The sequence below is a fragment of the Rhipicephalus sanguineus genome, unplaced genomic scaffold, assembly GCF_013339695.2.
Source record: "Rhipicephalus sanguineus isolate Rsan-2018 unplaced genomic scaffold, BIME_Rsan_1.4 Seq91, whole genome shotgun sequence".
NCBI lineage: Eukaryota > Metazoa > Arthropoda > Arachnida > Ixodida > Ixodidae > Rhipicephalus > Rhipicephalus sanguineus.
In genome coordinates, this window is record NW_023616271.1 from 53,160 (window position 1) to 80,001 (window position 26,842).

The following is a 26,842-nucleotide window of genomic DNA, read 5'->3' on the forward strand; positions in this document are numbered from 1 at the left end:
GCTTTCACGGACAGCGATTCCTTCGCTGTAAACTAAATCTCTTGCCCTCCGAATCGGCGTAGAAGACAGTGCTGCTCGCAGCCACTGCAGTGCCTAAACAATAGACCACGTTCTTTGTCGCTGAGCTCGCTACAGCGAGCACAGAGTGCCGCTAGCTGCGGTTTTGGTGCACGTTGACGAGAGGCCCCTGTCGGAACTGTCAGTGCTAGAATGCCGACCCGAACTGTCATCATGCCGGAAATCACATAAGGCCTTACTGAACTTTTTACGTACCAGTGGCCTATTGAATAGGCCCGCTCTCCCGCTCTACACGTTCCTTTTATTAGTCTGCGTTTTTATGGAGCGTCTTCTGTTCTCACCGCTTTCCTTTCCACCTTTCTTTTTCTTCCCCCTTCCCCTAATGTAGGGTAGCAAACAGGACGCTAGAATTATGGTTTACTTCCCTATCTTTCTCTCATTTTATTATATATATATATATATATATATATATATATATATATATATATATATATATATATATATATATATATATCTCGTCGATGGGTCCGGCAACAATCTTTTCAGCTCCCAATTAGCAAAATGCGAGCCAGAGTTGTAGGATTGTGACCCGGCGTTAGAGCAGACCATTCCGTTTCGCTTCTTGTTAAAGCGACGCCCACGTCCTAGAAATTTTTCGGTTGTTGAGTCTTAGACCAGCCGAAGCAACAATTGCAATAGTTGTGAGGTTTCAACGTCGAGAATGAACTGGTAAGGGTAGAGAGAACTGCAGGGGAAAGTTGCAAAGGAAGGTCGCGGTTGTTTAACAAGGCTACCATGCGATGGGGAAGGGGAAGTATACTGAAATGAAAGATAGGGACAGCAAAAGGAATGGTCATCCTCCGCCATGTGCCTCACGTGGCATTCAACGCCTCAGGCAGCACCGCCGCCAGCAGCGCCGACGATGCAGATCCCAGTTTCATCGTCTGGGTCCCAGCGCACGCAGGCAACCCGGGTAACGAAGCCGCCCACAGACAAGCTCGAGGACTCGTACGCCGAGCGGTGGGCCAGACTTCGGACCACGATGGAGAAGCGAACGAACAACTCCTCACCTTTCACGACATCACGCAGCGCTGCAAGCTAACAAGGCAAACCAAACCACCCCCTCACCCACAACTAAACAAAGCTCAACAAATCACTTGGCGCCGGCTACAAACCCATTCATTCCCTTCCCCTTACATCTACCGACACATCTACCCAGCCCTCTTCACATCTACCTGCACCCTTTGCAAGACACAGACCGCAACCCTGGACCACATCATTTGGGGATGCAGCAAGGACCCTCCCCCACCAGATCTCCTAGGACAGCCACTGCCAAGTGAGGCCTGGGAGAGAACCCTCACGACCACAAGCCTGGACGCCCAGCTCCGGGCCATCAAACGCGCTGACGAGGTGGCAACCAGGCATGGCCTGACAGCCATCTCCGCTCAGGAAACCGACGACTTTCCTAATAAAGTTGTTTACTACTACTACTCGCCAGCAGACGCTGCCTCCGTCGGTGTTGCCTCTCGCTGGCAAGGGCGCGTTCTCGTTCCTCGAGAGCTGGTAGTTCAGCGTTCATCGCAGAAAGAGCGCTTTCATAGTCAACGCGCGTCGTTCGCTCTCTCTCTCACCACACGGCGAGCGCTGAGGCGACGGTGCCCTCTCTTGCGCTCAAGCAAATGGACCTGGCACAACGATGCAGTCAACAAATGGCCACGACTATGCACGCGGCGACAGCATGCGAGGGTGCACCGCCGACAAGCCGAGACATTAAGGTGCTCCGCCCCTAAAAGGGTCGTATATACTAGCGCTTATCGAACGTCGCAGCAGCACTGCCGTAGCTTTGTACATCTCATATGTCAACCTGTAAGCAGTGTCGATCGATGCCATGCAGTGATACCTCTCGATGTAGCCATGCAGCCTAATCGCCATCCGCTGTCAGCTGGTCATCCAGTGGAGTTGGTGTTCTCGTCGAGTGGCTCGCGTCCTCCAGCGCTGCTTACGTGGTGTAAGGGAGAAGAGTAGCTACTCTCGGCTAAGTAACAACAGGGCGGCAACAACCACGAGGGAAACAGCTCTAGCGTTCTGCTCTTCACTCCCAGAAAACAACGGCGTAGTGCTTTCGTGCATGGCCGCGAACCAGTTTATAGAAGGCAGCATCGTCGAGGAAGGATGGCAGCTGGACGTGTTCTGTAAGTAGATATGTTTATACTAGAGAAATAGAGAGAGAGATATCCAATTAAAAAAAATTCGGCAGATCCCACGCACTGTGGGAATCGATGTAATGCGAAGCAGCCAGCAAAGAGCTGCATACATCGCCTTGTTTGTCTTTGAGCCAAATGAAATCATTCATGCCATGGCATCTAGTCCACCATATATCGCATGTTTGCCATGCACGCATGCATGCACAATCTAGTATACACCATGCCAATGAAACGCATATTCTGGTATTACAATGCATGACCTGTCGCTTATGTTATCACGCACTCGAGGCGTGCCATACCAATTTCGGTATATATCCAGTTAACAAAACGGCCGGAAGCACACCATGACAGTGACATGTAAATCATACCGTACATGACATGCATAGCATGATTCGCATGTTAAGACCTCTCATTTATGTTCGTCATACAGTCACATCCCGCAATATCAATTTTGGTGTATATCAAGCGAGCGAAATGGCCCCGAGTGCACCACGAGTATAGCATGTAAATCATGCCATACATGACATGCATATCATGATTTTCATGTTAACACCTTTCATTTACGTTCGTCATACAGTCGCTTCGCGCAATACCAATTTTGGTCTATATCAAGCTAACGAAACGGCCCGCGAATGCACCATGAGCGCGGCATGTAAATCATGACATACATGACATCATGTCACGGTTTTCATGTTACCACCTGTTATTCATGTTCGTCATACAGTCTCGTCGCGCAATACCAATTTTGGTACATATCAAGCAAGGAAAACGGCCGCGAATGTATAATGAGTGTGGCTTGCAAATCATGTCGTACATGACCTGCATGTCATGCTTCCATGTTACCACCTCTCATTTGCGTTCGTCATGCAGTCGCGTCGCGCAATACCAATTTTGGTGTATATCACGCAAGCGAAACAGCCACGAATGCGCCATGACCATGACATGTAAATCATGTCGTACATGTCATGCATGTCATGATTTTCATGTTACCATGTCTCATTTACGTTCGTCGTACAGTCGCTGCGCGCAATACCAATTTTGGTGTACATCAAGCTAGCGAAGCGGCCGCGAATGCATCATGAGCGTGGCATGTAAATCATGATATACATGACATGCATGTCATAGTTTTCATCTTACCAACTGTTATTCATGTTCTTCATACAGTCACTTAGCGCAATACCAATTTTGGTGCATATCAATCTACTGAAACGGCCGCTAGCGCACCATGAGCGTGGCATGTCAATCAGGTTGTACATGACTTGCATATCATGATTTTCATGTTACCACCTCTCACTTACGTTCGTCATACGGTCGTGTCACGCAATACCAATTTTAGTGCATATTATGCCAGCGAAATGGCCGCAAGTGCACCATGAGCGAGGCATGTAAATCATGACATACATGTCATATATGTCGTGGTTTTCATGCCAGCACCTGTTATTCATGTTCTTCATACAGACACATAGCACAACACCAATTTTGGTGGATATCAAGCAAGCGAAACGGCCACGAGTGCGCCATGAGCATGACATGTAAATTATGTCGTACATGTCATGCATGTCATGATTTTCATGTTACCATGTCTCATTTACATTCGTCATACAGTCGCTGCGCGCAATACGAATTTTGGTGTACATCAAGCTAGCGAAGCGGCCACGAATGCATCATGAGCGTGGCATGTAAATCATGACATACATGACATGCATGTCATGGTTTTCATCTTACCAACTGTTTTTCATGTTCTTCAAACAGTCACTTCGCGCAATACTAAATTTGGTGTATATCAATCTACTGAAACGGCCGCTAGCGCACCATGAGCGTGGCATGTAAATCAGGTTGTACATGACTTGCACGTCATGATTTTCATGTTACCACCCCTCACTTACGTTCCTCATAGGGTCGTGTCGCGCAATACCACTTTTGGTGTATATCATGCAAGCGAAACGGCCGCAAATGCACCATGAGCGTGGCATGTAAATCATGACATACATGTCATGGATGTCATGGTTTTCATGCTACGACCTGTTATTCATGTTCTTCATACAGTCACATAGCACAATACTAATTTTGGTGTATATCAATCTAGCGAAACGACCGAGAGGGCGCCATGAGCGTGGCATGTAAATCATGTTATACATGACATGCATGTCACGATTTTCATGTTACCACAAGTCAGTTATGTTCTTCATACAGAAATGTCTCGTCATACCAGTTTTCGTATATATCCCTTCATTTAAACGGCCGCGAGCGCCCAGAGACCATGTCATGTAAATCATGCTGCGCATGACATGCGCGTCACGATTTGCATGTTAGGACCAGTCATTATGTTCGTCATGAATTGTTGTCACGTCGTACCAATTTTGGTGCATATGAAATTAACGGAACGGCCAGGGAGCCCAAAGACCGTGGAATGTAAATCATGCTGTTCATGACATGCGTGTCATGATTTTCATGATATGACCTGTCATTTATGTTCGTAATAAGGCCATGTTATGACACACCAATTTTGGTATACATCCGATTAACGAAACGGCCAGGAGAGCACAAAGTCGTAGGCGGATAGATAGATAGATAGATAGATAGATAGATAGATAGATAGATAGATAGATAGATAGATAGATAGATAGATAGATAGATAGATAGATAGATAGATAGATAGATAGGCTCAGTCGCAGAAGTTCGCTAAGAAATGCTTCGCATTTAAAAAAACTTAGCCCAGTTCCACCCAGTGTGAAATCTGCAGAAACAGTGAAGCTGCGGTTCTCTTGTGTTTTCCTTGTGATTTTCTGTGATGTTCTGTGATTTTGTGTGGGTGTCTGTGATGGCGTTCTTGTAGAGTAAGATGCACGGAAAACGACATGTGGCAGCCCCTGCTACCGTGACCTTAGGGCCCATTCACGCTCGAGCCGCCCTTCTTCGTTTCACTGTGCCGCTACGTCTTCGTCAGCGACCGAGGCACTTGCGCGTCTGGGAACCGGAGCTTGACATACGACGCGGACAGTCGTCTATCGTCAGGCCCAGCCCTAGAACAGCGCCACTGATAAAAATGCCAGTTCATGCCTGTCTGGCACAATAGGTTAAGCAACCTCTTGTGATGGTTTTGCCTCCGCCTATCTTCTCACCAACATTTCACTTCGAAATCAAGCTGTAATGAGAAAATTCAGACATTTCACTTTCACTATGGCTCTGGTTTCACACCGAATAACTATTAAAAAAAGACTGCTTGAAAACTTACCACGCCGAGGACCTGGCGAAGCTCGCATCGTAGCAACCCAATGTTTCTTATGATAATGTGATATGGTTAGAAAAAGGAGCCGCCAAATTACGGTCAGAAATCTTTAGGCGGAATATTAAGTACATTGCATAAGCTGCTTCTGTGGCCATGCCACAGGGGCTCTTGCGGAACAACCTCTGGTCGAAATCGTGAATAAAGTATGCTGGTCGAAGTGTGACCGTAAGGACACCAGTACTGACACGAACAACACGAATGTAGGTAGATAGGTAGCCATTCTTGTGGGAAGCGATTGAAGACCTTAGGTGTGGGGCATTACATTGATTGGATCTCAGTATACAGAGTCCAGTAAAGACTTAGTCTGCCGCTTTATTAAGTTTATGCAACCTGATCGAAAGCTGTCGGGTGTAAACTGAGAAAACAGTCTGTAGGTACCCAATGACGGGTGTGTTTTTTTTTTCGAGATTGCCGTTGTAGTCAATGGTAACGCATATATCTGTATTGCAGTTACAAGTAAGAGCTGCTTTTGATTTCCTGCATGAACGCAAGATGTTGCCAAATGGTGATTAATTTACCACGATCCCTCGGCTTCACTTTTGTGTACTTTAACTACTTACTGATGCTCTAATTTCTGTCTGTGGAATGTCTATGGAGCATTACTCTTGATAAAGTAACTTTTCTTTAGAAGAGAAGAGTTTTGGTCTAGTTGTTGACCTTTGAGTATAGCACAACGATGAAGCTCAATACACACGACCACATGAAGACAACATGTATGATACTTATCTTTCCTCCTAAATGAGGAAGTCAAGTCGCTTTGTTCACGCAATGGCCTCGGAAACATACTTTATTTCACCACACCTTATCGATTCTTGTGTCTCGTGTGTACTGTCTTTCCAGAGTCCGTATTTTGTTTGCGCTGTTCCTTAAGACGCTGACTAGGGAACGCTGTTTTTGTTGTACGCTAACTCGCAAGAAAACCAATGTGCTGTGAGCAGGTGTTCCAGTCGCTTCAAGACTACACGGAAATGTAATTCTGCAGTAACGCGTGCGTGTTGCGAATGCCTACATCTCGTAAGTTCTGACTTACTTAAGGTGGACACACAGGAAATCTCCCTTTTGTCCTCACGCAGGACAAACACAGCTTTAAATCAACGCAAAAAAAACTAATTTACAGCGGAGTGTTACTAGCTAACACCAGTTCATGCGGACCAACATTTCCAACAGGTGACAGTGCAGTCTACAGCGCATTGTGATGTAGGTCCGCGTTAATGCGCCTTCAACTGAATACATTAAGACGAAGTTCGCAGTGGTGTTTCTCGCGGCCTTAAGAAATATTTGAACTGCGTAGGCGGGCATTTACATATACAGCCCATGCGCTTGCCCACCCTAGGCCGGCTTTGGTCGACTTCTGTGTCACCGGTCTCTCAGGTGAGCTCTATATATACTTATAACCTCCTCCATCTCTTGAGGTCCCATTCCTTCCTTAGCGTAAGTGATTAACATAACCTCGCTGATGGAGGCATTTCTTCGGCCATCGAAGAATTTCGCCGATCCTGATCCGACTGAAAGCGAGGATCGGATGTAGCGTTGTTCCTGCGGTGCTCTCGTAATTGCCTTTCCAGAAGAAACATCGCGCCGGTAATGAGCGCAACAGCAATTATATCCGTGCACTTCGCTGCTACTTCTGCGAGGGTACATTACGCGTCTGAATCGTCGAACTGTTTGCCTCGGGCTTCGGAGTAATGAATAAATTCTGTCGACAAGGCAGGTAGTAGTGTCTTGTTGCACCTTCGACTGTTAACATTCGAACTTTCGTGCTGTCGAGCTCACGTGGCAGATAGCATGTAAGCTTGTATTAACTTGTCCAGCTGGTAGCGACATTCGAGTCACTTGCTAACGGACGGATTTATTTTTTCCAAGTATAAAAAACATATACTTTATTTATGAATTGACTAGAACTTCAAGTTGAAAAAGCATGACGGTGAAATAGTTCCTTACCTTTTTGGAACTCTTTGCCATACGCAATGAGCAATCGTTTGTGGACAATGAACTAATGAAGTATAACAGCTTCCAGGTAGCTGCACGATACCATGCGTAAAGGTGATCAACAAAGCAAACAATAAATGCAAGCGCATTCCCACAGGGGCAGTCACTTGCTGCACAGTAACAGCCGGTTTCTTGCTACTCTAGTAAAATTAAGTCTGTTTGCCTTTGATTATTTCAACAGTTGGCTTTGCAATCATTATGATGTTGGCATGGTTCGGTCGTTGTGTCAATCGGTCTCTAAGTGAGGTGCTGGTTGACTAAACCATCGGCCGATAAGTGTGAACTGAGTGATGGGTGCCATAGGAGCAACCACTTCAGAAAAAAATATTCGACAGCAGATTACATTGTTACGAGTACTTTTAAATACATTCATACGCTTTTTCTATCTTTGCAAACAAGCCTCTGGCATCGCGCGGCTAGGCCACAATCTACGGGAAGACGCCATCCGCGAAGGTCGTGACGTGTACCTCGACTGTGACGCAGACGCCAACCAATCGCCAAATGAGGTTATGCGACTCTTCGATGGGCAGGAAGTCACTACGAACAACTGCGCCGGTGTCATCGTCAGTAGCCATTCGCTAGTGACGTAGATGGGGCACCGGTCACACCGCGGTCTCTACAAGTGCATTGCCACGAACCGAAAAGGCCACGGCACCAGCGACGTCTTCATTCTACGCATAAAATGTTAGTATAATAAATTCAGCTTTTTTTTACGTCAATTTCGACGTATTTCGTTAGCTCTTAAGAAAAAATAATAAACTCTTCAGCCACTTTTAGTCCAAAGTTGCTAAAGTTAAAATTTAAACAACTATAACTGACCCGACGTTTCGGGTCTTTCGCCGGAAAGTACCGATAGCAGAACTGTCATGCGGGTTAATTTAGTACTTTTGTTCAAAGCCCTAACTAAGTTTGAAGCGCCAAAGCTTCATTGTGATGTCCCTGGTAGCTCTTTCCAAGAAAAGGGAGCATTGGTTAACACTGGCTAAGAGAAATTTGATAGGTGAACTGAAAATCTAAATTTCGCACTAAGGACCATGACCACTCACTGTGCAATTAATTTTACTGGCCCGTTAACCTTGCCACGATTGCCGGAAGGAGTCTCTGACACACATCTCCTGTACCTTGATTTATGAAGCCCGTGGCAGGTTGGGTGGACATGCGTAGACCTGTCTGGCACAGCCACCAAATCATCATTGTCATATGGCGGTTTATGCGGATTGGCACTGTCGATCAGGTGTCGATGGCACTTCAGCGATTAGGCCAAGTGTTACCACTCGGAGTTTATTAATAAAAAACTACAATTTGGTGAACACCGACAACTCTATTCGTAAGGGGTGCGTCTTTCGAGCTTGAAGTTGGGCGTTGCGACTTAAGTTATGCGCGGAATAAAAGCCAATTCTCTAGCGCAGTTTTAATACGACTGGCTTAAGCACTCACTTTATAGCGAACGGCAGCATATCGCCCAGATTTTGGGCGTGATATTAAATACGTAAATCAGCTTTTGATATTCCGACCCACTTGTCCTCAAACAGATAACAGTTTCACTCGAGATGCAATAAAGAGCAATAGCTTACGCTATAACGGCACCACAGTGATTAACACATACCGTAATGGCATGTCATGAGCGACACCACCCTTTCTTGAACAACCTGTAGGAATTTATCAGCTATGTTTTGCATAAAGAACAAAGGTAAAAGCAACTGATATTTGTCATTTCATATTATGGTTAGCCTTTTTCAAAAAGGACAACAGGCTTGCACGAGCTGCTGTAGACTCGTGTGTGTGTGTGTGTGTGTGTGTGTGTGTGTGTGTGTGTGTGTGTGTGTGTGTGTGTGTGTGTGTGTGTGTGTGTGTGTGTGTGTGTGTGTGTGTGTGTGTGTGTGTGTGTGTGTGTGTGTGTGTGTGTGTGTGTGTGTGTAGGATAGCAATCCGATTATGCTAAACTGGTTACCATCCCTGCCTCTCCTATCTCTCCTGTTTTCCTTCCTTTAAAAAAACCGTGGCATGTGTATATTAGGTTTTGCTTTATTTACTTAGTTTATTACATTATTTACTACTTGATTATTTCGTAAGAACAAGGCACAAACATTTACTATGACGCTCAAAAGGTACTGTATTAAAAAGTAAACCCATATTCTTCATTGTGTGGCCATTATTTTTTATCTACTCTTTTTTTTTTGGTGAAGGCGATACCTTACCGACGGAGATTTTCTCTTTTTACTTTTTGCTGTAATTCATCAGCATCGTTACTGATAGCCACAAAACAAGTTGGTTAAAAAATTTCTTCAAGACACCTAGGATGCTTTAATGCGAGCCGCTTCCTTTGCTGTTAGTAAAAGATAAATGCGCGCTAGCACTGTAACTATGGAGGGACACGAACGATGAAAAAACACAAAGTTTTCGGGTCACATTGGAATGGTCAACCTTAGAAGTCAGCGAGCGTCCGCTGCACGGTCCTTTAACAGTTGCCGTAAAAGCAAAGTCCGCAAGGGGAAGGAAACCGGGATTCTACCTTGGACAAAAACACAGATGTTCTTAATACGAAGTGATAAAACAGCACTCGCTGTTGACGTATACACTCTTAACTGCCTGCTAGCTCCTGCCATTCTTATCGTATTAACCGGAGTTCAGCAGGGTTTTAACCGCTGGTCAGTAAACCTGTTTAAGCTTTGCTTGCTTTTCTGTGTGTGAAAATATTCATACATGTGTTTTTGTTTTTACACCCAGGTTATTGCGATGTTACTTTATCTTTCTCTGGCTACAAACAGAGTTTTTTTCGTTCCCTACGAGTAACTGATTCGTGGTCGCTGGCGGTCGCGCCACGGGTAAGCTATGAAGAATATAAAACAGTTCCTGTTAGCGATAACGATATTATAATTGAAAACTGAACGTCAGCGCTTTGTCAAAAACTTCAGCCGAGCGTTGATTGCAAAGATCATACAACGGAGGATTGCAAGTTGACTCAGAAATAAGCTTTTGTGAAAAGCGGTGCATGAAAATACGTCGAAATCTACGAATTAACACACAAAGGCAAGGACACTTGGAAAATCTTTGTTAGCGGGGCTTCCTGGTACGAATACATGCTATTGAAAACGACACCGGGAAAACTGTAATAGCTTCTTCTTAAATGCATGTAAACTATATAAATGCTTTAATCTGGGAATCCATGAACCGATTTGCAGAAATTGTGCTGGGTTCAAAACAAATGAGATTCAAGTAAATGCACACTAAAAATATATTTATAGCTTGTAGATTGCAAGAAAATCTTTGAAAAATCACTAACTTTGCAGAATACTTAGATTTAAGTTTTCGTGTGCGCTGCTCTGTACCAAAATATCTATTGCATTTCTGTAAAATAAATTCTTACAGCAGCTAGAACGAACAAATTTAATATGCAAACTTATAACTACATGAAAATGCTATAGTTGTGGAAGTCCTGCTGTACAATGAGTGGTATGTTTAAAACCAATGATAAATATTGTAATTTTCTACGTTTTAAAAGCATCATTATGTTGAGTTCAACAAACTGTCACATATATTGGTAGTAGCTTTTTTTATAATTTTGCTAATTCGGAAATCATTTAAAATTTCTGACACCGCATACAATAAAATATGTTTTTTACATTTGTAAATTTAGCCTTTCTCCTTTAAGTACAACAGTACTTATCACAGTAATTGAAGTGTATGCTGGAAGTTATGCGTATTCTTCGTTCACATGTGTTGACACAGCAGCTCCAGAGCGCAATTAAGGCTCTGTTTCATGAAAATAGTTCAGTAGTACACGCTTGGCTGCTGATACTCCAGACAGTGCGACGTTGTTATTAGCATATCGGATATCTCGAATGAGAGATCTTTCGCATGCAGAAGTTCGCACAACACCGTCCTTACATGTATCGCAGACGCACCCGTGTGCAAGCAAGACCAAAAGCACATCTATGGCGTGTCGCGTCACGAGTCGGTCTCTGTGTGCTGCGAGTTGGAGGCTGATCCGGCAGACGGGACTTTCCACTGGCGTTGCAACAGTTTCTCCAGTGGCAAGCGCCTAGGGCTGGCCAGTTACAGATACGCACTGACGCGCAGCACGGCCCTCTACTCACCTCTGAACGAGCGAGGACGACTGCAGCTTCTTGCTCTGCTGGGGCGCCAACGAAATAGGCAAGCAGCAGACCCCTCGCTTCACCATCGTCCCAGCCGGCGAGCGCGCACTATTCATGCACGAGCTACAATTGAGCTTACAATGGCCTAGATTGCGTAGAGCTACACGAGCTTACAATGCCGTAGATTGTCGCTTAGTTGTGCATTCTCTTCCGGCCATATCATTATCCTTAACTATTTTAATCTAATTGACACTCTTGAGTTCCTTTTATCCTTCATATAAGCGCGACAACACTGGTTGCAAGTGGCGCTTACTTCATTATCAGTAACGGAGATAACGTTGGAGTAGAATCGAGTACAACCGGGTATAACTCCTACAGAACGCTGTGTCAACCATAACGTCATGTCAACACTAGTTTTCTTATTAATAGATACTGCTGGCTCAGAATTCCTACGTAGATTCCTTTTTCAGTTTCTCTCGTCCTGCTGGCATCTTCTAATCAAATAAATAACCGTGTATTTATAGACAGGGGGCGCTGTACATACCCACAGCTCAGCTTATGCCGCCTCCTAAGCTTTACCAATGCACTTCAGACATAAACGCTAGTAATTATGAATGCGAAAGGCTTACGTACCTTATTAGACGCTGGCCTAAGTGACTCACGTGGCCAACGTGACCATAGTGACTTGAATAAAAAGCATTACCACAAAGCAATGACGGGGCTTTGTGGTGGACAACCACGCAGAATACCTGTGTTCGAGCCGTAATGGAATCCAGTTATCCTTCGTGGAAGTCAAGTGGTCTACCGCAGAGCTACTCCACTGCTTTGTGGCACTTTCTGGTACTTCGTGCTTCGTGCAGTGGCGTAGGCAGAAATTTTTTTACACCCCTGCTTTGTGTCATGCTTTGCGGTAACACATTCCCACTTACTATTTCCTATTAAGTAATCTTCGTATTCGCGTTCAGGCTCCTGTTAACTTAGCCACACCCACAACAACGCAGGCCCTCCAGAGCCGGTGAACAACTGCAGTCAGGTCAACGGCACTGAAGACAGTGTCGTTCAATCGCTCCCAAAGGTTTCCGGGGCGGTGGCGTGGTACCCGTTACGTCCGTCGCTGAACTGCGCGAAGACGTCACCGACCGTCTTGTCGCCAACGCCTCGTCCATGTCTGGACCGGCAATTAGCTTCAGCGGCCTCGAAGGCTGCGTCGCCTTTCGAGTGTTTCTCTACTCAGCAAATCCCAAGGGACACTGATCGCCCGTAGACTACGTCGTTAGCACACTGCGGCCAGCTGAGAAAATCACTTGAAAGTGAGCGCTTGTGTCGTGTTCTTCTCTCTTTGGCTATGTCGTCAATGCGCGCCCTCCAGTGACGAAGAAGAAAATCACTGGCGAGTGCAGTGCTTGTATGTGCACGCTGCTTGATACTATGCCTACTATGACGTGTAGATACACGTGTATGACTTATTGTAAAGTAGTACAAGTTACTCGCCACGAAACAGGTAATCATGAAGCTGCCCCTTTGTGAATAAAGTTATTATGGTGGAATTGCAAGGCTTGTCTGTGGGAAAAACATAATAGTGCTGACTTATTATTTTCTTTTCTATACTCGCTGTATATGTGATAATTTGCTGTTGTGTTAGACACCCATAGTTTCATTATATAATATTTATATGCTTCTATAATGATCATATAGGAACGTTTTAATAGGGATAAAACAGACTGCGGGTGTCTTTTTACAAGGGCTTGGGCTACACTCTTTCAAACAGACAGCAGTTTTAGCTGCACCTAAAAAAGCACACGCTAGAGCTCTGTACATGCACTTAAAAAACTGAATTCCAAGCTTTAAAACATTTTTAAGTTGTGAGGTAAGAGTGCATGTCGTGAAACACTTTTGCAGCTTTCTTTTTTCAACGATAAATAAAAAAAACTGGTGTGGCTCTCCTCAATTTAAAGGAAGTAAAAAATACCGATCGTTGGTACTCACATTCTCTGCAATTTTTTAAATTTTGTAACTTAATCGCGCAATACTTGTTTTGCTAATGTCAACATCTGTAGTCTACAATACATAGTACCAAATTTTGTACTAACCTCTACCGCGTTCCCAAAAACTTCGTTAATAAAAGCTTCGTGAAACCTCTTGTGCCCATTTTCAGGTCAGGGAAGTGCATAAAGCCTTTCTATCGCCAAATTCATTGCATGCGCGTCAATCTAACAGCCATATTGCCGCTTTTTCCCTCGCTTTACTTGAAAAATAAAAACTCTAGCGTTACAATGATATTGAATTTCATCTTAGTCTCCATCCTTCAGGTAATGTATCCGCCATAAAAAGGAAACAGCATACAACATGCCAGTTTTTGAAGCGGTCATTCTATTGTTCCTGTATGGTGCTTTGAGAGAATAAAAAATACACACGCTATCACGGCAGGCCTAAGTTCATATACGCAGTCCGCTTCCCTCATCTCCTCCTCCTGATTGCCCGTGGTGTGGGGGCGGCCAGATAGTAGCGATCGCAGTAAAAATGCCTAGGGGACAAAAGAAGCTTGGAAGAGAGCGGCTGTACAATGACGGCATAAAGCGAGCAACATTATGCGCAAGTCACAAAAACCACCGCTTCGACGTGTCCGCAAGGCAATCGTCGGCGCCCCGTTATGCGTGCACCTTTTTCTTTCAAGGAAAAAGGCGGATGCATTGCATATACGTTGATTGCTGGCGCTGTCAGCTCCAGCTCCACCACAACGATTTTCAGCGGCGCCGGAAAATGTTGCCCTCCCATTCCAGCGTTTCACTTTGTACACTGTTTCCTTTTTTCCCTTTACCTCTCTACTCGTTTTTAGAAATGAAAATGAAAGAAGTGGAAAGGAGGAAAAAGGCAGCTATGGAACGCCCCTTATGTAGCTTCATAACTTCCAGTCACCTCTTTCTTTTACTACTTCGCTTTCTCACTCCCTCATGACCACGCATGACATTATGATGGCCTTAAATGACCTTAAATAATGACCGTGATTTTGGGCTAGTTCGTACCCCATTGCACGATATATTGAAAGCGGAAAAATAAACGAAGGACGAAGCCAGGGGACGTTTTGGTTCATTTCGGTTCACGAGTGGTTGTTCTTTTTCGCAGATGCACAGTATTACGCAGTTTTGCTTATGTGTCTGTACTTGTGTGTTTTACGAAATAAAATTTTGTTTGAGGTCGGCGCTTGTCTCTGTCCCCTCTCATCGTCTTTAGTTTATTTTTCGCGCTGTCAGTATATTGTTCAATAATTTAAGAAGTGGAAGATCTCCTCCCTACACCCTCCTCCTCATCTCCCCCTCCTACCCTCCGGCCGCAGACATCGTCTTGCTTTATTTCAAGGCCTTGAAGGAGCGCGGAAGCGAAAAAAAAAATGTGTGATGAAGCTTCTACCATAAGAACTCCGTTTCTTTTCCTTCATGCCGTGAAGGGTAGTGCATAGGGAAATAGGAGAGCTCAAGAAAGAGGTGTGCGTGGCAATAAAGTGGCGCCTACGAAGCCGCGAATGCAGATCATTTCCATGTTTTCAAGGCAGTATAGGTTTGGCACTTTGGCGCCGCGCACGGAGCGGCACCGCGTGGTCTTGGTGAGCGAGAACAGCTGAAGCGGATGTCCCTCCACAGCTCGACTTTGCTGCCGCCGTTACCGAAGAAGCACGCGGGTAAGACAGCCCATCTAGCTTGACGCTCCGCTTCTCGTTATTGGCGAAAGGCTGCGTGCTGGTGGCAACGTCCCCCATCGGCGCCTTTTTACAGCGAAGGCTGTTATGAGATCATTTCACCGGCCGTTTTTGGTGCCGTAGTTGTCCGCCGCCGCCGCCGCCGCCGCCGGTGTCCGTAACCAGTATCGCTCGAAATAAGAAAAGAAAACGAAATAAGAAAAAGATTCCAGGATGGAACGAGGTTCGAAGCTGGGCCCTCTGTGTGGGAGCCCAGTATTCAACCTCTGAGCCATGCCGGTGCTTGAAACTGCTTTGCAAAAAGGTCCCATACAGGCTTCATGTCGGGAAGGAACCACATTAGCATATGCAATATAGCGTGGTAGAAGAGTAAAATAAGCACCAAGCGTCGCACAACGCGAATTCTGTAACCAGGCGTCACACAGTGCGAATTGCGCAACGAGCAGGTTGTTGAATGCTTCCAACCCATTACAAAGGGCTCTGCCATAATTCTTCATCGTCATCAGACACAGCATCAACAAAGTGCGCATAATGCCTTACATGCGTTTTGCAGGTACCACGGCTCTCCGTAGAATGACGAAAAATGGCACAGTGCCTGCTGCCCTACTTTTCAAAAATTACAATGGTTTATAGCGTAGTGGGTTCCTCGCAAGTGCACTTGTATTTGTTGCCAAGGAAACCCATAAGCGCATGATCCATTTCCTCGGGGTCTCAGTAAAATTACAATGATTTATAGCGTAGTGGTTTCCTCGCATGTGTGCTTGTATTGGTTGCCAAGGAAGCCCATAAGCGCATGATCCATTTCCTCGGGGTCTCAGTAAAATTACAATGATGTAGAGCGTAGTGGGTTCCTCTCAAGTGCACTTTTATTGGTTGCCAAGGAAGCCCAAAAGGGCATTATCTATTTCCTTGGGGTCTCAGTAAAGTTCTTCGCCCCCCCCCCCCGTCTCTCTCCCACGTCAACGTATGCTATACAGCATGACGGGAGAGGGAAATAGCGACCGGGCGTCACCCAATGCAAATTACATAACTGGTGGGCGTTTAAAGCTTCCCACCCATTACAAAGGGCTGAGCCATAATTCTTTATCGTCATCAGTCGTCGCGTCAACAAAGTGCACATATTGCCTTACAGACGTGTAGCTGGCGCCTCGCTTCTCCGCAGAATGACGAATAATGGCTTAGTAGGTGCTTCCCAACTTCACAGAAATTGTGATTTATGGCGTATTGGGTACCTTTCTAGTGTACTTGTATTGTAGCCCCAAGAGATCTAGCTTACAATGGGCTCTAGAAACGCCGCTCTTCCAGCTTTCGCTGTGACTGTGCTGCGGCTTCAGCGCAGGCCTGGCTTTTTTTTTTTTTGGCGATTTCACTCTGTTACTGATGTCGTTTTTGTTGTTTTATAAGCACTCGAAGTATCAACCATCGTCTATGCACGGAAATTCACGCCTAATGGCTGATTTGTGATGCAGCCAAGATGTCCGATGCAAGCCGCGACGCGCGCTTCCTTCGATAAAGCGTGCTGAACAAAACACACAACTTATTCGCTTTTGCGCCTGAAGCCGGGACCTCGCCTAATTGGAGCGCCTGAAGGCGGCGTTCCCGTCAGGTTCGTGCACCAGCTGTTTCTTTTTTTCAACATGAAACTGTGTTATGCCGGGGTCCACCACGACTTTAGTGACGTATTTCCGTCACCGGTATGATGTTGACAATATGGGCGCTAATGGATGAGAAACAAAAAAAAACTAAAAAATTCAAACCTACGACCTCTTGGTCCGCGCCGATAAGCGCCTGGTGCTCAACTGACTAAGCTACCGAGGCAGTTTCACGACATTCCACAAACGTGCCTTATATCTCTGACACGTTCTCTCTCACATGGTGTTCTCTGTTGGCGGGGCCAGGCAGGATGGGGTGGTGCCGCCGTCTGTGAGCGTTCAAGTGAAGTAATGCGGCATGATACTTACTAGCGCCGATAGTGAACGCTTAGGTGATGACGCAGATAAAGCATGGCCTCTGAAATTGCGCGCCGGCGCTCGATCTACGGCCGCGCAATCTCCGGCTGGCGCAATCTCCAGCCGGCGAGCAATCAGGGAGTCGCCGTAGACGCAGTTACATTCGTTGCCTTTCGCTTCGTGTGAGCACGTGACGGCTCGTTATCGGTGTAGTGCAGCTTCCAAGTACACCAACAGTGTTTCGCCTCCGACTGCTTTGAGTGCGATAGCACCCACTAATGAAACTGCTGCATAAAGGCAACGATGTCGACATGCGAATGCCGTGCCTTGGTGGAGCGAGGCAAAGGCCAGCGGGACGTGGAACGCCTGCGCGCGTTCGCCGCTCAAGCTACGAACTACTGTCTCCCATGTTTATAAGGATCAGTGTGGTAGTGTAGGCATGAGCACAGGCGTACGTTACCCTAACACATGGGAGCGCACACCGTGCCATTTCTCTCCCTAATTGACGCCACTTTGAACAAGCGTATATCGAGTACTAGTGTTTATTATTTATTTGTTGATGTCATCTTTGAGCGCGATTCACGATAAGCTGTGTCCAGCCATCCGTTAGCAACTTCAGCCACACCATGATTATGAGGGTCAGTCGTCGGGATGGAGCCACTAGGCGTCAACGTGAATGCATCCACGTCAAACGGCGTTATAGCTGCCAAAAATCAATAGATATTGTACAAGCTCTCGTATATCACTACACAATAAGCAGTACATCTGTGAAGATACCTTTCACTTTCGTGTTATACCGATTCCTATGACGGAGGGATCAGCTTTTTTTATAATCTGTTTTCATGTTTTTCATATGTATCGTAAATGCTTGTTTGTTTTTATATGTAATTCCAGCCCGAGGCTTGTATTCACTGTGTGAACCGAGACTAGGTTTCATTCGTGTGTATAGTGAAGAGAAAGAGAAGCAGTTCATATCATGTCGCAAACTTCTTTTTTCTCTCGTCATGGTCTCGCTTATTCTAGTCTCGTCATATATCATGACAAGTATTTTGCTGCCTGCCCGACCAGCTTATGTTCGAAGAAGGCTTCTTCACTGCAGAGGCAAATATCCGACACTGAACCTGTAACAACCACAGCGGATAATGGCCCAGATGACTGTCAGTCACGCTAGCTACGCTGTTACAATCTCCTACTACGCATTTTGTTCTGTTTCTAGCACCGACGGGAGCACTAAGCTAAGACAAAAAAGCTCGCCATCTAGGCGCATACTAAAGTGCAACTCCGGCAATATTGCAGGCCCGCTGATTTCAATTAAATGTGCAGTACCAATTATTACTTGTGCTCTAATCAATTGCTCCAAAGAATACGAAATCAAGTAATTTAGTTTTCCACATTTTGAATACTAAAGATTGGTTACTCGCCCACTTGCAATCTCCGAGTAGCTGCCACAGCCTTCAGGTGTCACAGCCCCGTTCTCTTCTGGAGCCAGTACCACGTGCTGTGAGCTTACATTACTAGGGGGTAGGGTGTGGCGTCATTGTAGACCATTTTTGGTTCGTTCCTACATATGGCAGTTTCCGCTTACAGCAATTGTTTCTTGGTGTTCAAAATCATCGAAGAGTTCCTATGCGAATTAAACTAGCATATCTGTTTCGGGACTGTCAATGCTACTTCAATACGGCATTATTTTAATGTGCATATACAGCCCTTCATTGCACGAAAGCCCATGGCTTTAGTGTTGCTTCATATTGAATCATCGTCATGTTTTTCAAACAAATGCTGTTAGCTTCTTGAATAATAAGCAAGATTAAAGATTAAGCAAACACAGCCTTCTTTCAATTAAAATATTCCACATTTTTACCCCTATTAAGACAAAGCATTCTCGAAATCCGATAATGCGTAAATGAGTAAATACAAAGGCGTTATTATTACCGTAAATGTTGCTTTTTACATGCTTAACTTTTGCAAGAGTGATGAAAGACGGAGATGTAAGTGCAAAATTAATGCACTGATTACGGAGAAACCTCTTGCCCAGACTTCGTCGATCAACGTGCTAGAAAACGCGCGTCTCAGGTCCTGACATTTCCGGTAATTGCGTGTATCTGAAATTACTTGCTGGGTGTGTTGAGGACAGCCTCCTCTACTTTTTTCTAAAGCCTTTCCTAGTTCACCTGCAAGAGTATTGCGAATAGATAAAGAACCCAAAACAGTATTTTTCTCCGATGTTGCGTAGAACGGAGTGAAGGAAAAAAAGAGCAATTCATTACTCTGTCAGGGAATAAAACATAGCCTAGTTGGCTTCTGTACTCCTTCCCAGAATAGCTCAATGGTTTTTTTTCTTCAAAGTACATATGTGCATATTATACTGTGTTTGTGTTATGTATCGTAGTCTAATGAAATAAATGATACTTAAAGTTTTTCTTGTTTTTTCGGCTCGACTGATATGGTACGCCAGGACTAAATCATCAGTGGCGACGGGGCTCGTAAATCATACCTCCTCCTAAACGAGCTTCAATTTCCTCTTTGCGCTTCCTACGTACTGGTGTTGTGAATTCGTACAAAAGCAGTCTGATTTATTCACATTTAATTTGACTGCTAGACAACTGAAATGTGCTGAAACATTGCAATTTAATTAGCTCCATTATGCAGGATGCTCTTCTTCGAACGTTAATTTGTTTTTATGCTGTCGTTCCTCCCTTTTCGTTAATATGTCCTCCACCTCACATTTATCATTACCGTTCCCTCAGTGTAAGAAGCAGGGGACAGGTTTCTTTTAAAATCTATCTATCTATCTATCTATCTATCTATCTATCTATCTATCTATCTATCTATCTATCTATCTATCTATCTATCTATCTATCTATCTATCTATCTATCTATCTATCTATCTATCTATCTATCTATCTATCTATCTATCTATCTATCTATCTAGTGTAGTTTTCAAATTACTCGCCGATTTCGGAAACCACCCTGTCTGTAAGGAAACGAAACTCAAGAATATTGTAAGGTTACTATATGTAATATATTAAACGCATGGCAAAGAGAAAATTTGAGATTAGAGAACATTACGGTATATTACCACGCGCGTTCCTTTTTGTAATTATATGTAACCGGTCCGTTACACGTATAACCACTGCCTTTCGCAAACCGCGCCCGAGTATCTGGGAACCTTCCAGTTTATTTTAGAATTGTCTGATAGGTTTGAGCGCGCAAACGCGAACAGTTGAATTTGTTCTAGAACTAGCGCCGCCAGCAGCGATAAGACTCGAATGTTCGATACCGCGTGGATAAATACCGACGCACCTATAGCCGCAGATCAGATTACTCGACGACCGACGCTGCGCTCGCCGCTATCAGTGTACAGCATGAATTGCATGTACGCACTTTATCTCTTTCATTTTCCGGGCACTGGATCGCTCAAATAAGAGTTTTCGTCTTGAACACGACGACTGCTGCCTTCGTCAACGTCGCAACCACGTGACAATATCTTAAAAAAAAGGGATGGAGGGCTATAGAAAAAGTAACAGTAATAATTTTCGCGCATAAATGTGATAATAAATATGCACTATATTAAAGCCCATCCTTTCTGCTAAGGGATTGTACTTTTCAGGTTTTATACTAAAATCATGCAGACACAATTTTTCATTGCGATAGCAATTATGTAAACACACCCGGCGCGTTACTGCCGTCGGCGTCGGCGGTCGCCGTGAGGCTCTGAGTACAGTACAAGGGCGATAACAACGCCGGGCGCCTGGGATGATTATGTGCGAGTGAATGCGAGAGAAGCCCACGAAAGCGGACCAAGCGGAGAGGAAACGCGCCGAAAGTCTCCGTCGCGTCAGAAGCCTATGAGGGCTTAGTGCTCGTCACACACAGTGTGTCGTCACACACAGATACCATTGTTCCTACGTTACGAAATATAACGATCAATGTTTTATAAGCCTGTGTTTGTCGTGTTTTATTGGGCTGCGTGATCAATCATGTAGCTGAAAAGAAGAAAATAAACTCCAGGCTTGCGCGGAAAGCGAAGCGCAGTCACAGCGAAAGCTGGAAGAGCGGCATTTCTAGAGCCCGTTGTAAAATCTCTTGGGAGAAAAATAGCTGCCACTTCACGATGTGTATTCCATGCATTTTTGAGGTATACATTCAAAGGAGGCAGAAATTCAGGGCAGGCGGAAGCTTGAAGTGATTACAAATCGTTGAACCGGGAATGTCGCTGGCGACATTTAGACAAGTGGACTTCTTGCTGCCTTGACGGAGACAAGTCCACTCGTCGAAATATTGGCTGCGACGACATTTCCTATTTAACGATTAGTCTTACGTATACAAAGTTTAATAAGTATAGAAGAGATATTGATAAAATTATTTGTTCATTGAAGAATGTTGCCTTGTTGCAGGAAATCAAGATTCTGCAAAGAATGCGTATGTGAAAAGTGTGCTGATACGAGGATGAAACAATGGCACGTCTCGTTCCGCTACTGTGACAGTGAATACGAATAAATGCTGCCCGTTATTCGCCTAGCGAACACATCGGACAGTGTCATAACATGTCATTGTTAAGCATCGTCATGCATTGTGTGGATTAGACTGGGCCACCCCAACGTGCTTCCCTGCAATTCCTTCTTCAGTGAGTGGAACTGTACGCATGATGATCAAATAGTGCCCGTTTCTTTGCCGCCAGTTTTGTGTCTCCCTGGTAAAAAAAACAGAAAAAAACATATGTGCTCACATCGTCGTGATCGCTGTTATTTTTATTCCCTGAGAAAAAAAAAAGAGAAGTGCTCTGATTGCTTGGAGTTCTTTGCGCAAAGACAAGAATGCGAGTGGAATAATCAGCACTTGGATAAAAACGTAGAGTGCACTGGTGTCACTATTTTCCTACGTAGACCTCCGAGAAAAAGCTTTTCGCTTTGGTTACGTGACCGAGTGGGAGAATCGACAAGAAAGCGTGGAGGCCTAATTTTGCCATGTGAACTGCAGTGCTCAAGAGTTCCAGCCTGACCCGGGCTCTCGCCGGTGTTCGAGTGCTACCAACAAGTGCCGTATTGTGATACACCCCGCGAAATGTATCTCCAGTGCTTTACCTTTTGCGGAAAAGTTACAACTGTGAACAAAGTGTTTTATAACTTTGGCGCTGTGCCTCAATGACGAGTGACGCAGTCATACAGCGACGTCCGTTCTGTACCGAACAATGTTCTGCGCCCCCTACCTGTTCCCGTGTGTAGGATAGCAAAGCGGTTTTGCTAAACTGGTTATCGTCCCTGCCTTTCCTTCTCTAATATTTCTTCTCTTTTGCGCGAAATTAATGCTTAGTAAGTACAAGCAAGAGATGGCCTTCTAAACTCGGCAAACGCACCGTTTACTTTCGACTTCCTTTATGCCTTCATTACAATACTTGATATTCGAATACTGTGCAGCGGAATCTCTCACCTCATTCTAGGACGATGCGCACAATGAAGGACTATATCACCGCACGCCATCGCCCAAGAGCCAGAAAACTCAGTGCTCTACTTGTCTACTTTTTTCTCTCTTTTATCTTTTATTTTGTTTTTTATGCGCCTCTTCGCACCTCTCTTTCTCGCCCCACTCCCCTCTGCGTAGCAAAGGGGAGTGCTGACATCACTAACATCTCAGTGATTTCTATATGCCGGCTAAATTCTCTGTGTTTCAGTAAAGGGCTCTCTCTCTTTAAACAGAACGACCAGATAGCAAGGAACCGGAGCAGCCTAGCATTAGTCTCTGTAAAAGGTCACCACTCCCACTAAATTGAAGGGAAACTACAACAGCCAAAGGGTTCAGCAACTCCTGCTAGAAGGTCCAACCTTCGTAACTCTGTCCTGCTGGTCAAGCTCCATGAACTTAACTTTCCTCGAACTTTGGCGAATGATTTCTTATTTCTGAATGTCAGTGATTTATTTCTATAGGAGACTCGCAAAACTGTTCTACAGAATTGTAGGGAACCACAGCAATACACAACCGTACGTACTTTTCGTATTGTGCGTGCGATGTTGTCGCTCGTGTGTATGCATCTTCTCCAAAGGACGTTTCGATGATGCGATTAGAGCCGGACCATCAGTGAGTTAACTTTGGTCTAACCAGTGGTTGTCGTGTGGTTCGGCACCTGGGCAGGTACAGTGGTACCATGTCGAGTTGATTGTCATCTGCAGTGCTCCTCAATCAATATGCCGAGCGACCGAGCTCTGTATTCAAAGAGCAAGCGTTCAATAGTGCCAACTTGCAAATTTTGTCACGCGAGCAGTTGGTTAGGAACTTTCGACAAGCATCGCGTGCTCTCCCGTCACGATAGCCGACCACGGACTGTTACTACCGTATACTCTCTATGAGCGACTACCAGTCAAAAGCGACTTCGTTAGGTGAATCAATAATCACGTGCCATTGCCGTTTGGATCATACTCAGAAGCTGGATAATATTCAGAACAGGGCATAGATGATCCTAACCTCAATTTTTTTTAATAGGAAAGTTTTATGCCGCGGTCCACCACGGCTCCACTGACGTATTTTCGTCACCAATATGACGTTGTAAAATATATAGACTAACAGATGGCAAAAAAAAAAAGAAAAGCTAGAAGGAAAGGTTCCATCACCGGGGAATCAAACTTACGATCCCTCGCTTCGCAGCGCGCGGTACTCAGAGGTCGGTGGCACTTCAGCGTGTTTTCGTTATCACTAGCGAGATGGCGCGAAGGGCTCGAAAGGCGTAAAACCCCTTAATATAGAGAGTAGCGACACTCTCCTCCACTCCGGCGCTTTCCTCCTCTATATTCTCTCCGACCAGGCCGAGCCTCCTCTCAACAGGCCGCGCCTTCTCTGCGAACCTTCCCCCGTGCGGGTGCCGGCCCTCTGTGTTGGTTGGTAGGTGATAGCGATTCTGCTAGCTGATAACGCCAGCGAAAAATGAAAACACTAGAAAAAATTATGCTTCGCGCGCGTTTCTCGGGCAACGGCCCGAGTGGCAGCTCGGTTAAAAGAAAGAGTGTACTTTCCAAGAAATATCCAGTGACTTTAAAAGGGCGCGCTATAAATCTCGTCGCCTCAGGCGTTGCGATGAGCGCGCGCCTCTACAGGACATGGTCGCTCGTTACGGTGTAAGGTATATACTCTTTCGGTGAGGACACTCGCGAGACGCGATCGACCAGATAATGTAACAACGCTGAGCGCCCGTCAGTCCGCTGAAGCAGCGGATACCTATCGGCGGGATGGTGCAACTTCAACACACACGCGTAGCACTAAAATTTGTTGCTATAGCGTTCCTTCCTTCGCCCTTGTGGCGAAACAATGCACAACAAACGCTTAGCTACGTCTGTGAAGACACGTTTTACTTTCGTGTTTTACCGATTCCTATGACAGCGGGATCAGCCAAGTTTTTTTTTATTGTTCCGCTCTACATAAGGCACGAAAGGAAGAACATCGTGGAACGAGACTTGACCGTAGGCCAAATTGAGGATCATTGGATTTTTTCCCCTGTGTGCGTTTTTTTCATTATTTCTCTCTCTCTCTCTGCACCCTCTTTCCGACCCCTATTTCCACACCCCTGTGCAGGGCAGCAAACTGGATGCTAATATACGGTTAACCTCTCGGCCTTCTTCTTAATCTTTCGATCTCAGAGATGATTGGGAGAGGCCTTCGTCCTACAGGGGACGTCAACATAGGCTGATAATTATCATGCATATCACGATATTCAAAAAGGACGGGCAAGAAATGCACCAGGCACAATGTTATTGCATGAGCTAAAGCGTCGCTCTCTTCATTCACATTGAAACATGTTTGCCACTCTTGTCACATTCAAGGCAGTGTGAAGGTAGGGTTGTTGTTTCGGAGTGGTGCTGTACGTTGCACATTCATTTTGGAGACGTAAAAATGCAGTGTTTCCGAAGACGCTGTAAACGTTGGGCTGCATTCGGAGAAAATCCTGAGACACTTCTTTATTTACTTGTTAGCACTGCACGCTGCAACCGTAGACGATGATGGCTCGAGCAGCAACTGAATTTACTCCTCTCGCCGCCATCGGCTCCCGGGAAATCTCAGATCTGCCATCGAAACGACTAGAGCCTTCAGCTGAAATATCACCGTGTGCTCGCACCAAACCTACAAGGAAAGCCTCAGTGCCGCAGAAGTTACACGTCTCTCAGCCAGGAGACAAAGACGCACTTATCGCTATTTTGTTTCCACAAAGCCATACGTCACACTGTCCCCCGGTTCAATGCAGGGCTGGTGGTGCGACCGCGTGGCTCTTGTCGAGGATTTCGATGCGTTCGCATCGACGGCGCCACATGGTCTGTCTGCGTGTAAAGGATAAACTCCCTCCGCTTGCTCCAGTGGAATATATCCACGTCAAGAATATACACGGTTCTGTGTCTCCAAGTTAGAAGAAGCGGAGCAGCGTCAGCATGCAAATGAGAACGGTAAAAGACTCGCTCAGAAAGCGGTGTGTGAGTAAGTGTGTCTTCTTCTTCGTCCGTGTCTCGCGTTTTCGTTGCGTTTTTCTGGCATCTAAACAGTACACATACGTATATTGTGCAGGAGGACTGCAGGAGGACATCATAATATAGCGCGAAGATACAATCACAAAGGCACTACATGCAACACGAGCTCTACAAGCAACTTTAATCAAAAGTCAACGAAATACAGAACATATACTGCTCCGCACACGCAGACGCAACCCCCCTCCCCTTTTTTTTATTCATTCAGCTGACTTAGTTATATCTCACTATCGCCCCCTGTAGCCTGCCGGATGTTGCCTGTACGCCTGCGCATCGGGAGCAGTATGTATTTTGTATATCGTTGACATTCGATCAAGGTTGTTAATAGCGCCAGTGCTGTTTCAGCGCCTTTGTATTTGTGCTTTCGCACTGCATTATGGCTGTCAGTATACACGTAGTTTCGGCAACTCGCCTTCCCCATTCCTCGTGCAAGTACGGACATCTCGGGCGGTCTACGTGGTTGAAGACTGGTTATACTCCTGGTCGCGCGCGCGGTGCGTATAGTGGGGTTCTTCACCTTTGATATGAAAGAATATATCTGGTATCGAAGCGCCAAAGCCACCGATGAAAGATAGAGATCGGTGGTGCACCTATACACCTCCGAGCGCCAGGTTAAGGTACCTTTATCCCCATTAGAGAAGCCGATGTGTGCCCGGCGGCCTTGGGAATCGAGTTTACTACCTCCCCCTCTACCACTTCACCACCGCTGCGATACCTACAGACAAGGAACAGCGGTCTATGGCACACGGGGGCACGCCGCCACATCAAATATGCTTACGATAACGTCCCGCCTAACACCGGATCTTTTTCACTATGGATCATGACCGCCGGATTTTACCTCGGCGCTACACGGCCCTCTTCCGTATTTGAATCCAATGAGCGAGCCCGCTTTTCACCATTGCCTGCACTGCGCTATCAGCGTCATCTAAGACGAGGCTATCACGTCGCCGCCCGTAACAGCTACCGCCAACATCGTCATCTGGTCGCCCGGCGCCAGAGTCAGCAAAGAGAGTAGCGCTTATCCCGTTTCGTCTTCCTCGTCCCTGTCTGTTAGCGCTGTGGTACCTTTTAATGCATACAACCAACTAGCCCAAAGAGCCA

At 45.6% G+C, this 26,842-nt stretch overlaps 1 pseudogene; it reads left to right on the forward strand.

Moving 5' to 3' along the window:
- The first annotated feature begins 867 nt into the window (after positions 1 to 867).
- On the forward strand, positions 868 to 12,905 carry LOC119378647 (uncharacterized; annotated as a pseudogene).
- Positions 12,906 to 26,842: the final 13,937 nt, after the last annotated feature.